Source organism: Schistocerca piceifrons, chromosome X (genome assembly GCF_021461385.2).
Source record: "Schistocerca piceifrons isolate TAMUIC-IGC-003096 chromosome X, iqSchPice1.1, whole genome shotgun sequence".
Classification (NCBI taxonomy): domain Eukaryota; kingdom Metazoa; phylum Arthropoda; class Insecta; order Orthoptera; family Acrididae; genus Schistocerca; species Schistocerca piceifrons.
In genome coordinates this window covers 687,722,327-687,730,821 of record NC_060149.1, presented here as the reverse complement: position 1 = coordinate 687,730,821, position 8,495 = coordinate 687,722,327, and the positions used below count along the sequence as shown (strand labels likewise).

At 27.7% G+C, this 8,495-nt stretch overlaps 1 pseudogene; it reads right to left on the bottom strand.

Moving 5' to 3' along the window:
- Positions 1 to 2,882: 2,882 nt before the first annotated feature.
- On the bottom strand, positions 2,883 to 4,690 carry LOC124723089 (annotated as a pseudogene).
- Between the last annotated feature and the right edge of the window lie 3,805 nt (positions 4,691 to 8,495).

Genomic DNA, 8,495 nt, shown 5'->3' with positions numbered 1-8,495 from the left:
ACCGACCTGGACTGTTCTTTGGACAATGCTCAGAAATCTGTGGAGGAAACCACAGATTCATACCAATTGTAATTGAAAGAACTTCAGTAAACTTATTTATCAAGTGATTATCTAAGATAATCTAAGGAGTTAGTTAAAATGTATAACATTAGAGTGTCAATCTAAAATAACTAAATAATTAGTACACCTTGAAATACATCAGATGATTGAAAGTAAGTAATGGTCTCTTAAACCAAAAAATAGTAAATTAACGACTACTTCTGATGGGGAAATTTAATCCAAATCCCTCAAATATCCCCTCTCATATGATTCTCCCTATTCATTACATTTTCGACAACATTAATTTTATTTAATCAAATAAACTTTTTCTCATTTAAACCAAATCTTACTAAAAGAGCAGAGAAAAGAACAATTGATATACAAAACTTGAATTGAATATGATAACAAACTTATTTTCAACATTTGATCCATCAACTAATATCTTCAATTTATCATTAAATTGAACTAGAACATTCTTAGGATTATTATTAATCCCATCAATGTTTTGACTTACACCATCACGGATTAATATTTTTTGAAATAAACTAAACTTAATTTTACACAATGAATTTAAAACATTACTAGGACCAAAATCATTTAATGGAACAACATTCATCTTCATTTCAATCTTTAGTATAAAACTATTTAATAATATCATAGGATTATTCCCTTACATCTTTACTAGAACAAGACATTTAGCATTAACATTTGCAATCGCTCTACCCATATGATTAAGATTTATGTTATTTGGATGAATTACTCATACCAATCACGTATTTGCACACCTTGTTTCTAAAGGAACACCACCTGCATTGATATCATTTACAGTATTAATTGAAACAATTAGAAAAGTCATTCATCCAGGTACGCTAGCAGTACGACTAGCAGCAAATATAATTGCAGGACACTTACTATTAACATTACTAGGAAATACAGGACCATCTATAGCAATTAACTTAATTTCACTTTTAATTATTGGACAAATACTTCTGTTAATTCTAGAATCAGCAGTAGCAATAATTCAAACTTATGTTTTCTCAATTTTAAGACCTTTATATTCTAGGGAAGTATACTAAACCTATGTTAACAACTCACTCAAACCACCCATTCCACTTAGTAGATTACAGACCTTGACCATTAACAGAAGCAATTGGAGCAATAGTTCTAGTATCAGGATTAGCAAAGTGATTTCACCTATTTAACATTAACTTATTTATAATCGTATTTAGAATTACCCTACTAACTATAATCCAATAATGACGAGATGTAGTATGAGAAGGAACATACCAAGGATTACATACAGGATTCGTATCAATTGGATTACGATGAGGAATAATTTTATTTATTGCATCAGAAGTACTATACTTTGTTTCATTTTTCTGAGCATTTTTTAGAAGAAGACTAGCACCTACTATTGAACTAGGGATATTATGACCCCCAATAGGAATCAAGCCTTTTAAACCTATACAAATTCCATTACTTAATACAGCTATTCATTTGGCATCAGGAGTAACAGTAACATGAGCACATCATAGTTTAATAGAATCTAATCACACTCAAGCATTACAAGGACTATTCTTCAGTATTACTAGGAATATACTTCACTATACTTCAAGCAAACGAATATTGTGAAGCAAACTTCACCATTGCAGACGCAGTTTATGGATCAACATTCTTTGTCGCAACAGGATTCCATGGTGTACATGTAATTATCGGAACAATTTTCTTATCAACATGTCTAGTTCGACATTCAATAAACCAATTCTCACCAAGACACCACTTTGGATTTGAAGCAGCAGCATGATACTGACACTCTGTAGACGTAGTATGATTATTCTTATGCATCTCTATTTATCGATGAGGTAGATAATTGTTTTTCTAGTATAAATAGTACATTTGACTTCCAATCAAAAAGCTTGATATAAATCAAGAAAAACAATCCTAATTTTATCTACAAGAATTTTTATTAGATTTATTATTCCAATAATTGTTATAATCCTTGCAACAACATTACCAAAAAAATTAATTAATGACTGAGAAAAAAGATCACCATTTGAGTGTGGATTTGACCCAAAAAGATCAGCACGAATACCATTCTCACTTCGATTCTTCTTAATTGCAGTAATTTTCTTAATTTTTGATGTAGAAATCGCACTAATCCTTCCAATTGTAATTATTTTTAAAACTTCAGACATTATAATCTGAACAGTATCAACAATATTTTTTATTATAGTATTACTAGGTGGACTATAGCATGAATGAAATCAAGGAGCCTTACAATGAGCAGAATAAAGGGTTATAGTTAACTATAACATTTGGGTTGCATTCAAAAAGTATTGATATAATCAATCAACCTTAAATAGAATAAGAAGCGAAATATTGCAGTCAGTTTCGACCTGGCAGGTTGGTAAACAAAATACCCTTATTCTTATTAATTGAAGCCAAAAAGAGGCATATTACTGTTAATAATATAATTGAACTATAAAGTTCCAATTAAGGAAATGTAAAACCAATATGAAAGCTGCTAACTTTTTATATTAGCAGTTAAACTCCGTTAACAATTCTAAAATTTATATAGTTTAAATAAAACATTACATTTTCACTGTAAAAATAATATATGTATATTTATAAATACCTAAAAGTAAAAATACTTCCTTAACATCATCAGTGTCACGCTCTAATTATAAGCTATTTAAGTAAACGAAAAATAATACCACCAAAATATATATTCAAAAAATAAAAATTAAACTATAAATCTTAAAATTAGAATCATATCAACCTTGTATATAACTAATTAAATAAATAGATAGTCTATACAAACCTTGACCACCAAATAATTCACCTCAACCATAATCGAATGATTTACATGAATAATAACCCAATTTTAAAGGAACATATCTAATAAACTTAGTTGAAAGAAAAGGTATAAACTACATAGAACCATCAAATCTGACGAAAGAAAGTATACTTAAAGAAAATAAATTTTGAGAAAAATCAAAATTAGAAATAAGATAACACAAATAAGCACCCAATACAACTACAGTAATAGTTAAAAACTTTAAATAATAGGGCAAGGCAATCACATGAGGAACAGGAAAAATTAACCAAGACAAAAGACTACCACCAAAAACAGCAACAAACAATTAACCAATTATACCAAACGAAATATAATAACCCTTATCATCAAAAGAAAATCTAGAATAAAAATTATTATCACCAGATATTGAATAATAAAAAAGACGAAAAGAATAAGATGCAGTTAAACCAGTAGAACAGAAATAAAGAAAAAAAATCAAACAATTAATTCATCTTAAACAAACCATTTCAAGAATTAAATCCTTTGAATAAAAACCTGTTAAAAATGGTATACCACACAAAGACAAACTAGAAACATTAAAACAAACTGAAGTTAAAGTTATAAAATTAACAATTGAACCTATAAAACGAATATCCTGAGAATCCTTTAAATTATGAATTATTGAACCTGCACACATAAACAATAGAGCCTTAAATAAAGCATGAGATAATAAATGAAAAAATGCAAGTTTTGGGTAACCTATAGCCAAAATTCTTATTATTAAACCAAGTTGTCTTAAAGTAGAGTGAGCAATAATTTTCTTCAAATCAAATTCAAAATTTGCTCCCAAACCAGCCATAAATATAGTTATACAACCAATTAAAAGTAAGAATCAACCACAATTATAAGTATCTAATATTGGTCTGAAACGAATTAATAAATAAACCCCAGCAGTAACAAGAGTAGAAGAATGAACCAAAGCAGAAACAGGAGTACGAGCAGCCATAGCAGCAGGAAGTCAAGAAGAAAAGGGAATTTGAGCTCTTTTAGTTATAGCTGCTAAAACAATTAATATAGTAATAAGCTTTATTTCAAAAGAATTAGAAATAAAATCACAATAATAAATATAATTTCAACCACCAAAATTCAATATTCAAGCAATAGAAATTAAAATAGCAACATCACCAATACGATTAGAAAGTGCTGTTAACATACCCGTACTATAAGATTTCACATTTTGATAGTAAATAACTAAACAATAAGAAACTAAACCTCAACCATCCCATCCCAATAAAATTCTAATCAAATTAGGACTAATAATTAAAAAACCTATAGAAAGAATAAATATTAAAACAATAACAATGAAAAGATTTATATTTTTTTCTCCTGATATATAATCCTCTCTATAATAAATAACCAAAGAAGAAACATACATAACAAAAGACATAAAAATAAGTGACATTCAATCCAAAATTATAGTCGTAACAACCATAGAACCATTTAAATTAAAAAGTTCTCATTCAACAAAAACTCTATAATCAATTATTAAATAAAAAATACCCGAAATTAAATTATAGTTCTAGAAAAAAATTAAGAAAAGAAACTCAAAGAACAAATAGAAAACAAATTCACTGCCTAAGATGAAAAATTCATATCATTGATTCCACAAAACAACATTTTTCATTAAAATACTTAAGCAACCTAAACAAAAAAAATACTCCCCCTTTAAACAAAGAATATTTAAAGGCAATCAATGTAAAAGTAAAAGATGATATTCACGAACATAACCAAGAGAACAAGTATTAACACCAGAATAATAATTACCATGCTGAGAATAAGAATACATATATAAAGTATAAACAGCTCTAAAAAAAGACAAAAAAATTAAAGCAAAAAATCTAAAAGAAGATCAAGACGTAATTCTATATAATAATCTAAGTTCACCTACCAAATTTAAAGAAGGAGGAGCAGCTATATTAGATGATCTCAAAAGGAATCATCATAAAGCCATTCTTGGTATCAAATTAATTATGCCCTTGTTAATTAATAATCTTCATCTACCTAAACGCCCATAAATAATATTAGATAATCAAAATAAACCAGAAGAACACAAACCAAGACCAACCATTAAAGAAAAAAACCTATACAACCTCATCAATTCATAGTCATCAATCCTCCAATAACCATTCTTATATGAGCAACAGAAGAATATGCAATTAAAGACTTTAAATCAACCTGACGAAAACAACTAAATCTAACAATAACCCCACCAGATAAACCTAAAGACAATCAAAATTACTTAAACTTTAAACCCAAATTAGAAATAGCCTTCATAACACGAAAAATACCATAATCACCTAACTTTTATAAAACACCAGCAAGAATCATTCTACCTGAAATAGGGGCCTCAACATGAGCCTTAGGAAGCCATAAATCAACCAAAAATATTGGCATCTTAACTAAAAAAGCAAGAATTATAAACACATAAAATATAAAATAATAAGAACCAAAATCAACCAATAAAGGAAAATATAAAGTATTAGAAAAATCATAAACCCTAAATAACACTAATAATAAAGGCAATCTAGCAACCAGGGTATAAAAAATTAAATAAACACCAGCCTGTAATCGTTCAGGTTGATAGCCTCAACCGAAAATCAAAAGTAAAGTTGGGCCTAATCTAGCCTCAAAAAAAAATATAAAAAGAAAGAAGACTCAATCTAGCAAACGAACAATAAAGCATAATAATTAAAAGTAAGACTATAAAGCCCAAAAAATTAGAATGATAAAAACTTAAATAAACTGAACCTCTAGCAATAATTATTAAAGAACAAATTCAAAAACTAAGCAAAATCAAACTAAAAGGAAAATAATCAATACCAAAATAACATCTAATCATATTCAAATATGCATATGAATAAACACAAATCATAAACACAAAATTAGACAGAAACATTAAAGAATGAACCAACCATCAACAATTATTGTCCAAACAAAGAGGGATCAAAAAAATAGTTATAAATAAATACTTTAACATAAAGATAAACCAAAAGAATTAAAAAAAATCACTCCCATGAGAACGAATTATTGAAACTAAAATGGAAAGACCTAAAGCACCTTCACAAACAGAAAAAACAAAAAAAAAACAGGAAAAAAATAATCATAATCAAACTCAATAAGAAAAACAATAACCAATATAAATAACGAAAGGACAATATATTCTAATCTCAAGAGAACCATTAATAAATGCTTACGTTTAGAAGAAAAAACATAAACACCAGCAAAATAAATCAATAAAGAAGTAAAGACAGAGAATATAAACATTAGTTTTAATTGTTTAAAAAAAACGCCGGTCTTGTAAACTGGAAATAAGTCCAGCCCCCACTTTTAAAACTTCAGAGGTGAAAAAGCTTTCCATCATCGGTCCCCAAAACCGATATTTTTAATAAACTAACCACTGACAAGATCAAAATAATAATTATATCGCTATCAAACATAATAAATATTAATTTTATTAAATTAAGACACCCAATATCAATAATGCTTTTCATTATCCTACAAACTTTTCTAGTTGGACTAATAACAGGAACAATAATGGAAAGATATTGATTATCATATATTTTATTTTTAACGTTTCTTGGTGGTATATTACTTGTATTTATTTATATTACGAGAATTGCATCAAACGAAATATTTCAACCTAAATCAATTATGATAATTATTACCTTAACAATATGAATATTTATCATATCAACATTAATTATTTTAGATATAACTATATTTATAGACTTTTTCAAAAATACTGAAACTATAAATATTGATAATTCAATCAATTATTAAGAAATAACAATATCTTTAGGAAAACTATATAACAGACCAACACTCATTATCACAATAATAAAAATAATTTATTTATTTTTAGCACTATTAGCAGTTGTTAAAATCACCAATATTAAGCTAGGGCCTATTCGTAAAATAAGATAATTTACTAATGAATAAACCCTTACGATTAAGACATCCTTTAATTAAAATCATTAATAACTCTCTAGTTGATTTACCTGCACCAACAAATATTTCATTTTGATGAAATTTTGGGTCCCTACTAGGGTTATTTTTGATAATTCAAATTGTAACTGGACAATTTTTAGCTATGCATTATACAACAAATATTGAAATAGCACTTAGTAGTGTAGTTCACATCTGCCGAGACGTAAATAATGGCAGAATTATTCGAACCTTACACACAAATTGAGCTTCTATATTTTTTATTTGTATTTATTTACATGTCGGATGAGGAATTTACTACGGATCTTACATATACATACACACCTGAATAATTGGTACAGTAATCCTATTCTTAGTTATAGCAACTGCATTTATAGGATTCGTTTTACCTTGAGGTCAAAAATCATTCTGAGGTGCGACAGTAATTACTAATTTATTATCAGCAATTCCATTTTTAGGAACAGATTTAGTTCATTGAGTATGAGGAGGGTTTGCTGTTGATAATGCAACATTAAATCGATTCTTTACATTCCATTTTGTACTACCATTTATTAGTGCTGCAATGGCAGCGATTCATTTATTCTTCCTCCACCAAACAGTGTCTAATAACCCCTTAGGCCTAAATGGAGATATTGAAAATATCCCATTTCACCCATACTTTACTTTCAAGGACTCTATTACATTTGTATTAATATCATCATTATTAATTATATTGTGCTTAATTAATCCTTACCTCCTAGGGGATCCAGACAATTTTGTGCTTGGTAATCCGTTAGTAATCCCCGTCCATATTCAACCAGAATAATATTTCTTATTTGCATATGCAATTCTACGATCAATCCCTAAAAAGCTAGGAGGTGTTATTGCATAATTCTTATCAATTAGAATCTTAATAATTTTACCATTTTATAATAAAACACCATTCCAAGGTATTCAATTCTATCCTATTAATCAGATTTTATTCTCAATTATAGTAGTTGTTGTGTGATTATTAACATGAATTGGTAAACGACCTGTTGAAGAACCTTACATTATAACAGGACAAATCTTAACAATTATCTACTTTACATACTTCTTAATTAATGTGCATGTTGCAAACGGATGAGATAAACTAATTAAGGAATAATAAGTTAATTACCTTAGGAAAAGCATATGTTCTGAAAACATAAAACTAGAAGTTTAACTCTTCTATTAACTTTTCTTAAAAAATTTCACTAAATAAATGAGATAAATAAAATCTTTAACCCAACAAAGAAAATAAAAAAATTTAAAAATATAGGCAAAAAACTTTTCAAGCTAAGTACATTAACTTATCACAACAAAAACGTGGTAATGTCACCCGAACTCAAATAAAACCAAAGGACATAACAGCAAGCTTAATAAAAAATATAAAAGAATAAAAGTCACCACCTAAAAAAATTAAAGCTAATAATATTCTTATAAAAACAATTCTAGTATACTCAGCTAAAAAAATTAAAGTAAACCCGCCTGCACCATATTCAATATTAAAACCTGAAACTAACTCAGATTCACCTTCGGCAAAGTCAGAAGGAGTACCGTTAGATTCAGCTAAACAAGAAGCAAAACAAGCTAAAGCTAAAGGAAAAGAAATAATAATAAATCAACAATAAAGCTGATAATTTATAAAATCAAA